Genomic DNA, 13902 nt, shown 5'->3' on the forward strand with positions numbered 1-13902 from the left:
GTTGGCGCCAACACCACTGGCTGTCTTTCTGTTCTCATAAGAGACTAAAGAAGTTCCCCAGAGTTGTAGAGCACATTAGACCACCACATAAATACTTCAACTTCAGGAAAACTGAAAGCTGGGAAGTCCTATTAGCATCACAAATCCTTCTCTTCTGTTCTGTCTTATCTCCCTCTTTTTTTTTTTCTCCTTTATTGTCATCTGCCTTCACATTTGAACCCTAAAGATAGGAAAGTTAAGAAATATTTACGGTGATAGAAGTCTGTCAAAATACTTTTTATCTTTTATTTTTACTACTAGGAGGAATAATACAACTTTGTACCTTGAAAATCAAATTGAAATTATTAGATATGCTTAATTTTTCAAAGTGAATAAACCACATATAAAAAGCATGGACTACAAAAAGAGCATAGAATAGCTCAATCACTTTCTGCAATGCTTTAATTTGAAAGTATGAGCATTTGCCCCAAATATGTGATGTCCTGCAGTGATTAATTCACTTGACATTTCTAGTGTTGTTTGAAATTACTTTCAGGTGACTCTGCAATGTTAATTGCTATATTAACATAAGAGATCTTGAACTTACTTTTATGATACCTGCACAGAGTCATTTCTGTTCAGGATAGCTAAAATATCTTTTTTTTTTTTTTGTTTAAATCACTTGATTTTCCACATAATGAGCATATTACAATAATGCAATATTTATCAAATCTGAATAAAATCTTTACCATTTTTAAAAAATAATTCTCACAGATGTCCAATTTTAACATAAATCATTTTATTAATTAAATATGTATAAACATAAAGCTGGAAGGATTTCTTTATGGTCAAAACTTTAGGGTACGTCTCTAAAAGCCAAAGAAATTTATATGTGAAATGCAAATGAATTTAGAAATACAAAAATAGAAATAGGATAATTTATTTCACATGATTGAAGAAGTCATTTTCCTGCAAATAAATTGTTGCCAGCGTCACTAAAGTAATAGGGTTATCGCACAAGATCATACACTGAGCTCTGTGTGATGATCCAGTCCTCCCACCGCTTTTTCTATTTCAATTACTTAAAAAAATAGTTCTTATTTTGTACCTTCACATCGTTTCACCTTCAACTTGTAATGTGTATTGTTTGCTTATTAAGTACGTTCTATCCTGTCCTTTTCTCATTAGCCCAAGGTCAATGAAAAAGTATTCTTTTCCCCTTCATGATCATAAATACAAATGCAAATATAGACACTGAAATTGCATGGCAGTAGTAAATTGTGAAGGGGCCATTGATATGCTTATACAAACAGTTTTGAGATTATCATTCAAATCCTGCCACACAATATGAAAATTTATATAAATCAGTTACAGCTCAATTCATTGGAGCTATATATAGTGAATGCGTCATTACTTATAGACACATTCATTGAACCTTATAGAGATGTTTACTGTTATTTGAGAAATGCTGACTTCAGTAGGAATGGACAGACTGGTAGGTTGGTTATATAATGTTATTATTTATTCATTTTTTCTGTGAGGAGGACTAGCCCTGAGCTAACATCTGATGCCAATCTTCCCCTTTTTTCTTGAGGAAGATTGGCCCTGGGCTAACATCCGTGCCCATCTTCCTCTACTCTGTATGGGATACCACCACAGCATGGCTTAACAAGTGGTGCGTGAGTGCATGCCCAGGATCTGAACCTGCCCGCGAACCTTGGGCCACCGCGGTGGAGCATGCGCACTTTGCTGCGCCACCGGGCCGGCCCCATAATCTTTTTTAATATTCATATTTTTCTTTAAAAAACTTATAATACAATAATTTGATAAATAATAAAACACAAAACCTGAAACTTAACCAAAATTTTAATTTAGGAATCAAAACACTAAATGTTAAACCTCATGACTTTCCCTCATGACTTTCTTTGCAATTTTGCTATAGACAGAATGGACTCTATTTTAAGTTACTTTTAATGAAAAATCAAGGACTGCTAAATAATTAAAATATTTTATATATGAAATTATTACACTCAATAACATAAAATACTGCACTCAGTAACAAAAGAGGCATTTATTGATAAATACAAACTTTTAGGATGCCCAGAGGAACTATGAATTCACTTGTATTTCCCAAACCTATTCTATCAATGTCTTAAGGGAGGACAGTAGGAATTCATCTTCTAAATGAGCACCAGAGCACAGCCACCTCCAGCACAAGGTGAGCTTCCTTTGAGTTAATGTTGTGATGCAGTTGATAAAAGGGCTAATGTGGCTCACAATGCTTTGCTAGATATAGCATAGCCCATTCTGACCACACAGGCCTCCTTGCTGTTGTTGCTCTGATGTCTTTGCACTAGCTCTTTCTTTGGCCTGGAATGCTCTTCCTCCAAATATCCATATAGCTCTACAGTTTTATTTCTCCCTTAGCTACTCAGAGAGGTCTTCCCTGAATTTACTATATAAAATAACATCACCCCCATTACTTGTTCTCTTCATTCATTAGAGCTTAAAGCCACAACATGGAAAACATTCTCAAAGAGTCTATTGGGAAAAACAACTTCTTAAGTATGTAAAGTCAGTATAATGGCAGTGCTGTGTATTGATAAGATAGAGGCATCTTTATGGTACTTTAAGACTGCAGAGCAAGAGCCCTTTGTGAAGGTTTGAAACAGATTTGGCCTGGATGATGCAGAATGGCTCAGAGTCAGTCAAAGGACTAACGTTAAGTTGGAGTTTAGAGTCAGAGTAATTGTCATGAGCAAATGAATAGATGTGTGATTCAGCTTGAGGAAACTATGTATAGTGGTAAAGCACAAAACTGGAAGGTGGAGAAAGTTGGGAAATGACACCTTAGATATGTTTTAAGATATATGTACAGAAGTGCTCCCCTTCTTTGGTGATTGTCCAAATCTTTAGCCCTTGCAAAAAGAATATTCTTTAGGAGCCACTTTTAAATTACTGTATAGCCTTCATCTCCCCAGAATTAGCTAGAAACAACTGACTGAATCAGGGGACAAATGACACTAGAAAACCACTCCACTGGATTTTCATTGACTGATCAGGTTCTCATTCTCAGTAATTCAAATTACAAGACCTAGAGAGAGGTGAAAAGTCATTTAGCAACAGGGTTTGAGCGAGGTTAAGCCAATGCCACACACAAGTTGAAATCATGGAGGGCGTAAGTTATGAGTCAAATGCGGGAATAGGAAGTAGTCATAAGGAGACAAGAAAAAATATGAGACAATACAGAAAGAGCAAAAGGGAGAAAGAGACATCAGTTCCCAATCTCCAATTTCTCACATCCATTTTCATTAATTCTAGCTGAACTTTGCTTTTTGATTATGGATATTAGTTAGGCTATAAGTTATCCATTGGAAATGATATATATGTGGCACTTCTTTTGTCACAGTTTTTAGTGGACCTAAAGACAGTAGGTGCGAACCAGCTCTACAATCCAAAGCTAGGGGAAAGACACTGGACTTTCAGAGAGGGATTCAAAAACTATTTTTTTAGTCTTTGGCATCTCACACACTTTGAGTGTGTTGAAGCTGAAGAGAACATTTTTTGAGACAATTACTAGTGTACTGGAAGGTCCTTCTCTCTCTCCATGGAGCAGGGGTAGGACGTACCTCCTCTTCACCTCAAGTCTAGTGAAGTGAGCTGTAAGGACCTTACCAGAAAAGCTTGATCTGTGTTTCACTGAAGTCTGATGAAAACAGCTGACTAGTGTCAGAATCATGTCTGACAATTCCACAGATGAAAGGCGATAAGTGGAGCTGCCTTTCAGTTGGTGAATAAAGAGGGCTCAAATGGCAAGTAGCTGTTCTCCTGCTCATGGTTGGTCCAAGGTACATCTCTGCCAGGGCCCAATGTGCAAACTCTGCTGAGGTGCAAACCTCAGGTATAGGAGTAGGGTCATTTCAAGAGAGATCCAGCTCAAGAAGAATCTGAGGTGGTATTGGTGCCCCCAAGAAAGAGGCTGAGCGGAGTGAATGCCTGGTGCCTGAAGGAGAAGTCATAAGCAGGTAGCTGAGAGTCCTTATGAGTTGTCAGGAAGTTCTTATGGATGGATCTCTGAGGAGTTAATGGAAGCATACCAGAGATATATAATCAACTCTAAACACCTACGATAGTCAAAGAGAAGCAATAAGAAATGTCAGCTGAGTAAGATTTTTCCTTCCCCTATCTATTCTCTCTTCACGGCTTCAACCCTGGCCTAACTAGAGCCAAGAGCTACCAGGGAAGGGCCAAGAAGCACAAGCACACAGGGTAAAAGGAAGAAGGCAGACAATTCATCGACGCCCACTGTGGTCTCCAGGTGCAGGACGGATGAAAGGAGAAGTTCAAAGTATTGGCTTTTAGTCAGGACTGGACTTTTTAGTTACAGAAATGAAACTATTCTTGAGAAAAAATTAACAGAGAATTATTTTCTACAAGTGAGCAAATAAGCTAAGGATTCTGCACAAAATTTTATCTAGGATGTCTTTGGTCAGGTCTGCTAGAAGCAGAGCTTGAGATGGGATTCTCATCTAAGTGATTTTTAGGGATGAGTGATGAGTGCTCCCAGGAGAATGTGATTGGGGGAAACAGGATAGGGGAAGAGGAGAAAGTTAAACAAGAGAGTGATCCCAGCTGGAGATTAATTTCAGTTTTTAATCTGGTCCTCCAGGGAACTTCTGGAGCACTAACTACCTCACAGTGTTAGTCTCACCTTCATTCATTGGCTGTGGCCTGTCAGGGGAAGGTGATGGGTTAGGACATCTGGGTGGGCCACTGACAGGACCCACTATACAGGGATAGGGATGGGGAAGGATTCATCTCCCATATAATCATTTCAGTTATAAAAACTCATTTTTCTTAATTGAGCTAATGGAGCTAATGTTTTAGGTTTCTATTCTTTAAGACCAAAGAACATTGCCTAGAACAAAATTGGGGAGTTACATACTGATCTTTCTATCTCTAGCAGCTAGAACTAAGACAGAGAAAATATTCTATGGATATTAGTGGAAAAAGTAAATAGATGAATATAGTATTTCATTGATTAAAATCACTTCCTGTTGTCAATCTCAAAGCTTCTGTAGTTGTGGTAATGAACTTGGTATCTCTGCAAATGGGGCTCACTCAGAATTGAATATCTGTGGGCAGGCAGGTAGAGCAGGAATGTGGTAGGTTTAAATAAGATCTGAAAAAATTTTTAATTAAAGGAAGGGTTAATCTAAGATTCACTTATTTGCCTTTATGGATTTCAGAGTGTAATAAAAATCTGTAAACAATGAAAGAAGCAAAATACTTAAGAGTGTATGATACCATATATTTTGGCATGGAAGACTAGGGCATATTGACCTCTGTCTTGTAAAATTCACTCAGAAGAAGGTCATACTCTGGCTTAAATTTCAAAACAGGTAGCATCTTCTATTGTCCTTTGTCTCAAAGTGCTTTCTCCACTAAGGGACTCAAATTAGGCACTGGCCTCCCTGATAGAAACTGTCATGGTGTCTAGTGCCCTGATGGCAGCCTGGTTTTCTCATTCCACCATGAGGAGTCAGACTACTCACAACTCTCAAGCCACAATAACGTGTTCGGAGAAGAAAACTGAGAGTGATAAAAGGCCCTGTATTTCTTTCCTGCTTGCTAGCACTATTGCAGGTGCTTCGTTGAAACAAAGCTCCGAAGACAAAGCTATGGCACCAATAGCAAGCAAAGAAGTCACACAGATGGCAGAAAATTGTCCGACTGTGGGAGGCCAGAGAACGATACCTTTGGGCAGGAAGGTTCTTGTTACAATTTCCTTTCATACTTTTAGACAAACAGTGGCGAGGGTTCCAACGCTTAGTTAGACAGTTGGGTTTGAGATAAAAGTCATCCTGATAAGAATATTTGGGATCCAGCCTGGATCACAGAGAGTCCTCAGAGTGGCAAAAGAGGATCAAACATAAATCCTAATTGGATGACCTGACTGAACAAGGAGAAATCCAGAGTTCTAAGAGCTCAGAAATATAAGAGAGAAAAAGACCAAGACGGCATTGAAATATGAAGATAAAATCAATACGGAATTGCCTAGGAAATCAATAAGAGGGATAAAGGACGTGCAGGGGATGTGAAATATGTGTTCTGTTTCCTGTACAAGTGAGAAAGCTGGCAGCATGTTTTGAACATGCTGCAATGCTGTAATTAAAGCTCAAGGGAGAATGGCAAGAGGGAATCTTAATAATCAAGTGAAAAGATGCCATGGCAATAAGTGACTCCTTGTCAGGAAAACAGTTTCATAGGCAAATCTTAAGTTAAATATGAACTCGCGTACATAGCCAGAAGATAGATCTATAATTGTGTCTGTGTATTTGTGGTAGTAGAGACTGGGGCTTGATTTTAGAACCAGAACCTAATAAAAGCATCATCTTTCAATAGGCCGAAGTACCTTGCTCATACAATTACCACAAGCCTAATAATCACAGCATTGTCTCAGGGTTTACTTCAAAGTGAGAGATTATCTCCTCTCAGATGCCCAGGGTATCTGCAAAGGGACAGAAACCCCCCAGGTCAGTCTTTCATGGTTAGTTGCATTTATAGAAAGCCAAGGAGAGGTGTTTATACTTACCCTCTCATGTACCAGACAGGAATAAAGAAATTAGAGAAAAAGCTTAGAAAAGTACACACACACACACACACATACACACACACACAACACTTTCTTCACAATACAGAATGGATATGTGTACATATATACATATACATATAAACTCAAAATAGTGTTACTGAGAATCATGTTTGATCATGTGGGCAGAGTCTTGGGAGACCTCTGCTTAAAAAATGCCATAGTCTTTTTATTGTTCCTTCCTCATTTAAGCAGAGGTAAAGTACTTTACATCTCGTGGGGAAAACATACATATCATAATCTATGTGAAAGTGACTCTTCCTCGAATTGTCTCCAAGGGTTCCATTCACAAACACTGAAATAGAAATAATGGTTCCATCCCAGGATTTGTTCAATATGCACTCCTAATTATAAGCGAGTTGGTCTGCATATAGGACTATGAAAAATGAAATGTTCCCTCATTGTTTAAAATAAATCTGTCAGAACTTGTAGATTCAAATGATGTTTGTCTCCTTACGAGGTCTTATTTAGGCAATTTATAATAAAAACGCTACTTCTGTGACAGTTACTTTTACATATCCCCAAATTGCCAATATTTTCCAAAGAGAGTATTTTAAGTTTGATAACAAACAAAAGTTTTTTAGAATAAAATTTTAAGTGTCGCAGATTCTAGAAAATGGTAGCAGGGATATAAGATATCCTTTTAACTCTACAGATCACCACATCAAAACAGAGAAACTAGTTAGCAAAATCAAAAACACAAGAAACATTTACAGTGAAACAAAGGTGGCAAAGTATCTTCAGGAACCCCAAAATACAAGTACATAGAGAGAAACCAGCAACAGCCACAAGATCTGTGTGGTATCAATATCGGTGTTGAAAGAAGCAGAGGGAAGCAACAGGTGTCTGGCGATGCTAGGTAAGGAGAATCTCAAAATGGACAATCGATGTTTACTGGAAAGTATGGTGGGCCACTATGAGAATGGTATCTCAAATTGGAAGAGGTTTGCCTTCTCCAATAGTGGGTGACTGCGTGGAGCCCATGGTAGGAAGGTCTGAACGTGGCTGGAGCAGCACGGCCCCTGTGAGCTCTAGAAACGAAGCATTCAGAAGAGGGTCCTTCTGAATGCTGAGTGTCATCAAAACTGACTGGATCAAGAAAGATTAAGGTGAAAGAAGGTCCAGATAAGAGTTGGAGAGAAATAGCGCCAGAAAATCTCAAAAAGCATTTGGCCATATTTTTTAACATTACATTGAAACAACAGAAGAGAGCTCTGTGAGGTTAGAAAAACTTTCCTGAAACCCATCTTCTTCTAATTAAAAAATAAATAAAAGCAAGTAACAAAAAAGTATCCAGATGAATTTCTTACTTAGCTGTTTTAAGATGTAAAAAGATAAATAAAAAGCAGAATAGCCTTTCTATAAACAATAGAAGGATGTAAGAAACACAGGCCCCCAAATACATGGAAGAACAAAATAGACCAGAGTTACAAATGTTCACTAATGAGGTGAACAAACTTAAGAGAAACTAGAAATAAAAGGAAAATTATTTAAGAAATTGAGAATAAACTAGAAGGATCACAAGAATGACTAGAATGACTAAGCAGATAATGCCTAAATGGATATAAGATAAAAAGGAGAAGAAATTTTAAAATGATGAAGAAATGAATAAAGAGAAAAAAAATTGAAAGAAAAGAGTTAGATATTGAACATAGGCAAATAATATCCAACATGTGTGTATTGACGATACCTTAAGAAGAAAACCGAAGCACAGAAAGAATGAATATTAGAACATACAATCTAAGGACAGTTTACTGAAAAAAAAGAGAAAAAAATTACATATTGAAAAAGAATACTATATTCCCATAAATGTCATGCCACAATGATTAACACTAAGACCTATTTTGAGAAAATTACCGAATTTGAAAGAAAGAGCGAAAATTCTTTGGTTATCTTGACAAAAAAGGAAGTGCCTAATGAAGGAATAAAACTTAGATTATCATTAGATTTTGGGGCAGTAGTGCTTTATGCCAGAAGAAAATGGAGTAATATATTTGAGTAACTAAAGAAAAGAAAATGCACCAAGGATTTTATATCCATCAAATCTGGCTTTGAAGCATAAGTGGCACAAGCTGTTAATATGGAAGGACTCAGTGAATTATTGCATCCATGTTCCTGAGGCTGTGCTACGGGACAAGCATGAGACAAGAAATGTAACTAGAGAGACATTGATATGAGGACTGGGGGTGAATGTTCAATCCATATCTTATAAAACTAAGACCAAATGAGGGTTTAAAAAGGAGAAAGAATATTATGTAATAGCCATATGCTCTGATAATAAAGTAATGGTACAACCATAAACATGGGGGAGAATGAGGAGGACATATGCAAACACACACACACACACACACACACACACAACTTTTCAGTAATTGTATTGGTATGATAGTACTACTATTGTTATTCTTATGCTGTTGCATGTATAACGTGATATAAAGAAAATGAATAATTATAGGATATTCTATCATCCCTTGTGCTCTTGAAAACCAGGATTCTTGGTATATAAAACAACAAATATAACATAGATTCTGAATTTAAATTGAAATTATCAATATGAATGTCTTACATATGTTATCTTTAAATATGCCCTACTTCTTTCCATTGAAAAGGTCTAGAAATAATGGTCAACCCAAGAGCAGAGAGCATTGAGCATTACTAGCAGCTAGATAGTGGTCTCAAAATACAATTTCCCACTAAAATAAATGAGGGTTCCATAGATAAATGACTGATTCCAGATTCGATATGGGAAATGTACAAGATGTGCCTGGAAAAATTATCATACCAAATAGTAAGAAATCTCTCAAAAACAGTAAGTTTATATCAAAAGAACTCAATTGCCAATCTGAAGAGGGTTCCATTGGCCAAATATGGGGAAATTTCAACTTCCATAAGACTAATCATTGCAATAGATTATAACCTACAAGATATGGTTAAGTCCGTGAATTCATAATAATATAAAAAGAATGGTTACCTTTAAAAGATAATATGGAGCAGATTCGTTTTTTTGAGAACTGGTAAATTAAGTTAAGGAATCAAGCATTTATCCTGTCTCTTCATTAGGAGCTGTACCACAGGGTAACCAAATAATAAATGAAAGGAAGTATTTCTTTATTAAAGAAATCAAATTAATAAAATGAAAAAGAAATGACAGAATCTAAGTATCACTATTTTGCGAGCTTCAGCTATTAATAGGTGTAGGCAATGAATATCATTAGCTGCAAACATCATAAAAGGAGAAAATCAGGCAATATATCATTTCTGACAAAAGAACATACTACATGTACGGTCTTGCCAAAGGGATCAAACCTGAATCTGATCAACTCTGGATTCCAAGCGGCAGAAAACACAAAGGACAAGGGTATGTTTTTGTAAAGTTTGCAAAGGTAAGAGATTTTGAACATAATTGGTCAAGATTTGTCTCTTTCTCGTTGGCCAAATGTTCTCTCACATCTGGTGGCACTGTGTGGCTGCAGCCATTTTGTGGATTCGGCTACAATAAAACTAAGTTGAGAACATAGTAGGTGGGGTTAGTGGGGATATTTATTGATTCATATTCTCTTCAGTTTCTAGGTAAGTTATTGCTGCCTGCCCTGGTGGAGAAATGGCTTCTAAGACTACTCCACTGTGCTGATTCTTCATGGTGATATGAAGGGGCAGGGTTCAAGGCCAGATCACTATGTGAAGATGTCTTATTGCAATGGGTCCTGGTAGGATATGGGTGCTGAAGGAGGTACACACTCTAAGTAGACTTCAGCTCTCACTGGTGCCTAATCAAAACAAAAGGAATATTCTCAGTAAGCAGAACATGCAATTATAATCACAAACTTTGACTTTTTTGATGAGAATCATACAAATTGAATTTGTCAGAATTCCTGTATTTATGTTTGTGGTATTAGTTAGCTTTTTAAAAAATATATAATTTGTTTCAATTTCTCTTCTCATTCTAAATAAGTAATTGCTTTTATACCTACTACTGTATTCCTAATTGTATATTCTTTCTCTTAAAATGGATTCCAAAATTGTTAAAGATTCAGGTCCTACAAAACCTGCATCTGCCTCTCTTGTCCCTAGAGATTAGTAGGTGAATGGAAGGCATGTTAATTTCTTGCCCTTACTTCATCCTCTGTTGTCAATGGAAAAAGAATACAGAGAAGCCTTCATTTTGGAAGAAACTATGTTAATGAATTCCTTATCTCTCATCCACATTCTACAGGCAGAATATGATCGTGCTCAGACCAATAATGGAGTAATTTTTGCAAGGAAAGTTTCATTCCTTGATTAGAAAAAAATGCCATCTTTGAGTTAAAAGTGGCCACTCCCCAGAGGTCAGAAGTTTATGTTCTACAAGAAGAGGCAATGTTGCATCATACAACCACGGTCAGTATTTGATAGAGGGACTCTATTTAATAAGTATCTAGTGAAATCATTATTTTTAGAGGTTTTTCATACCCAATACTATTCAATTCTCACCAAAGCCCTGAGAGGCAAATACTATCATGTACATTTTTTAGATGAGAAAACAAGCTCAAGAATGTTGTACCCTTGCTACAAATGAGTAGCAAAGTCCGTATTTAAACCTAGGCCACCCTGACTCCAAAGTTCAAGTGTTATTCCATGCTTCTGTAACTAATTAGCCAGTCATTTAAACTGTCTGGCCTTAGTTTCCTTATCTGGACAAATACCATATTTGACTAGAAGATCTTGCAACCTCTGAAGTCTTTGATTCTATGAAACCAAGTCAAGCAAACTTAACAATCTCCCTGGTTAGCTCATTCCCATGTTATATAACTTAGGAAATTCATCTTGATTTCCTTGTGCCTCATCTAAATTTGGTAAATTCATCTCCTCTCGATCTGTCCTTTGCAGGGGTGTAGAACAGCTAGTTTGTCACAGTCTTGCGTAATTACTCTCTGTTATGATGAGAGAAGAAAAAGCAGGTAGGGAGAGATGAAGGAAGCTCTTGAAGGGAATGTCTAGTAAGAAATCTGGACACGCTGTGGCTTCATCTCATTGGAAATATTTAAATGCGAGTCTCGACCTCAGCAAGCAGTAGAAGAAGAAAATAATGTTTTATTTTTTTCATCTCTTGGATGTAATAAGAAGCATGAATGTCTAAATGACATCTAGAGAGATTTAAGTAATATATAAGTAATAAGTTCTTGACTAGTACATTTAAAAGGCATGTGGAAAGAGACTGTGGATTTCCTTCCCTGATTATCTGTGAAAAAACAGGAAATGTTTTTGCCAATCTGGAAACAAGGATCTGGACCAGAGAGCCACTTGGGGTTGAGGGGTGGACGGGTCATCCGCCATAGGGAGCTCTGATTCTGTGATGTCTTGGTGGGCCGTGGCGGGCTTTCAGGCTGCGGCTCCACCTCTGCTGTTGTTACTTATAGCGTCTATTTCTGACTCTGTCTCTTCTGCCTTGTGGTGGGCTCTACAATTGCTCTCACTGCAGTTCCTTTGTTAGAGATTTGCCCTCTTGACACATCCAGATGAAGAAGTTGCAGCATGAAAAGAAGATTGGTGACAGACCCTGCAATTTCATTCCCTGTAGTAGGTCTCAAAATCATATCTACATGTCATCTGGCTAATCAGAGGTCCATGGTGAGATCTGTCAGAGATTTCTGTTTTAAGAAAGAAATTCAGACACAGTTGACAAGAGAATTTGAATGCTTTTCCCCATCGTGTGGCAGCTACCAGCCTGTCTATTATTATGCGAGTGCAAGCCTTAGGCTGTCGTGAGAGAGGAACCTCAGGGTGGCCACCGAAGGACATCAGCACAGGGAAGAGGAGTCCCCCTCCCCTCCTTCAACAGCAGAAAACAAACAAAGAGGAACCCACCACCAATAGCAAAAAGCAAACACTAGGTAAAAATAGAACAGCTGAACATCAGTCTAAACTGCTTTGTAAGAGAATATAATGAAACTCAGGAATTATACAATCAGTGAGACAGATAGTGTCAAATGGGGTAACTACACCACTCAAAAAGGCTGGAGAGTTATACTTGTAACTAAACCACAAAATCCCTAAGCAGAAAATGCCCTTTTTCACTTATGGAATTTACAAAACCATGGAAATTAAAAGCTTTACATCTGTGATTCTTGGTTCTGGAAAAGCAACTCAGATCCTTGAAAGGTCTTGGCTCTTTTCCTTTTAATAAACTACAAAGTGTACTGGCCTTGGAGTCAAACCTTCCCAGAGATGGGAATATAGACATTTATTAAACTTTTTGCCAAACCACTCCATTATTCTAAGTAAATCATCTCTGGAAGTTGCAGAAAAGGAAGTAAAGCTCTGTAGTGAAGAGCACAGATTCCAGAGCTGAAGTGTCTGCATTCAAATCCTGGCTCTGCAGCTCGTGAGTTTTCATCACCTTGGATGAGCTACTTAGCTTCTCTCTGTATCTGTTTCCCCATCTATAAAAGTGGAATGATCATGATAATCTGCAGACATCATAGGGTTACTGAGAGGATTAGAAGCACCAATACAAAGTGTCTGACACATAAGAAACATTCCGTAAACGTTATTATTATTGTTATAATTTTATCAGTCAGGATAGGCTATGTTAAACTATGTCACAATCACCCCCAGTATTTGAAGCATCAAAATAAGAAAAGTTTATTTCTCACTCAGCTATAATTCCCTTGGCAGAGAAGCTCTACTCATCAGAATTATTCATGGACCCTGGCTAATGGAGCAGCTACCATCTTGGAAATTCATGGTTGTTGTACTAGAGGGAAGAGAACTCTGAAGGGTCTTGAGTCAACATTCAAATATCCCAGCCCAGAAAATATGCACATCACCTTTGCTCACAGCTCATTGTCCAGAAACAAGACACTTGGTCCCATTAAACCACAAGGGTAGCAAGAAATGCATTTTTTTTATGTGCCTAGAAAGAGAAAGAATTGTAACTTGTGAATAATATTAATTAATACCTTTTTATATTATAATCTAATATATTATATAATCTGTAATATATATAATATATTTATATACAATTATAATATAAAATTTATACATTATAATTTTATACTGTAAAATAATACACTATTATCTTAGTAGTAGTTGTAGTAGCATGCTAAATCAACTCTTCAAGATACCAGTGATCCATTTATTAGAGTGAGGTATTCCTAAGTGAGAGAAAGACTTGGCCCAACAAGGGCTTTATTTACGTACTTCGTTCTCATCAATACAATATTTAGTTGCGGACTAAATAACATCACTTGAACGTGTATTAGGTATCAGATAATACACTCGTTGCTTTCACA

At 37.1% G+C, this 13902-nt stretch overlaps 1 long non-coding RNA gene across 9 annotated transcripts in view; it reads left to right on the top strand.

The window, feature by feature from the left end:
- The window catches only part of LOC147915723 (uncharacterized), a 90523-nt gene that overhangs the window by 35076 nt on the left and 41545 nt on the right, over nt 1-13902 (top strand). For 8 of the 9 annotated variants that reach the window (XR_015554149.1, XR_015554150.1, XR_015554147.1 and 5 more), the window contains one exon: nt 10845-11008. This is a non-coding gene — a long non-coding RNA (uncharacterized LOC147915723). Of the gene's footprint in view, nt 1-9224; nt 10426-10844; nt 11009-13902 lie in introns of those variants that run through there. The other variant, XR_015554153.1, reaches the window with a different exon arrangement.

Source organism: Ceratotherium simum, chromosome 13 (assembly GCF_057802395.1).
Source record: "Ceratotherium simum simum isolate JZ-2026a chromosome 13, ASM5780239v1, whole genome shotgun sequence".
In the NCBI taxonomy this organism is placed as follows: domain Eukaryota; kingdom Metazoa; phylum Chordata; class Mammalia; order Perissodactyla; family Rhinocerotidae; genus Ceratotherium; species Ceratotherium simum.